General features: G+C 57.5%; 1 protein-coding gene across 1 annotated transcript in view; it reads left to right on the top strand.

Moving 5' to 3' along the window:
• The window catches only part of LOC104528630 (fibrillin-2-like), a gene marked incomplete at its 3' end in the record, with an annotated part of 108,565 nt that overhangs the window by 79,267 nt on the left and 28,647 nt on the right, over positions 1 to 651 (top strand).

Raw genomic sequence — 651 nt, 5'->3', positions numbered from 1 at the left:
TGTGTGTGTAGATGACAGCGCCGTAGATGTCATCTGCGGGAGCTGGGAACCCTGGGAGGACAGTAAAGCATATGCAAAGTGAAGTCAAGGGTTCATGAGACACAGCACAGGCTCTCTATGCTGGAGGACATAAAGGGAGATGCCATGTCCACAACAAGGCTTGGCTTGAGCCCCAGACCCCTCCAGAGAAGGAGGGCAAAGAGACAGAGCTGCAGCCTCTACCTTCTGCATGGATGCTGCACCTTATGTGGGCCAACAGTCCCTCGGTGACCGGCTGGCCCCATGCTGTCTGTGCCAGCAGTGCCCCAGAGCAAGGACAGCCTGTGAAAAGGTTGCCAGACTTGAGGCCAAAAGTGGTCTCTCTTCCCTCAGAGAGGGAAAAGGTCTCTCTTCCCTGAGAGACCTCTATTTATAAGGACCTCCTGGGCCAGAGCCTGTGCCCAGCACTTGGGCTGGTGGTGCCCCATGAGCTGAGGAAGAAGACTGGTAGCCCAGGTCAGCACCAGGGAGGACTCTGGGTGTAGTGCCAGGCCCAGGGGAGCATCCTGGGCTCTTCCTGCCATGACACTCATGGGACATCGTTGGTTCTGCCCTGCCACCTCCTGGCCACTGTTACTTCAGCTGTGGTAGCCCACAGGGGAGACTATGGGG

The sequence above is a fragment of the Antrostomus carolinensis genome, unplaced genomic scaffold (assembly GCF_000700745.2).
Source record: "Antrostomus carolinensis isolate BGI_N321 unplaced genomic scaffold, ASM70074v2 scaffold5527, whole genome shotgun sequence".
NCBI classification, from domain to species: Eukaryota; Metazoa; Chordata; class Aves; order Caprimulgiformes; family Caprimulgidae; genus Antrostomus; species Antrostomus carolinensis.
This window is presented reverse-complemented; position numbering and strand designations above follow the sequence as displayed.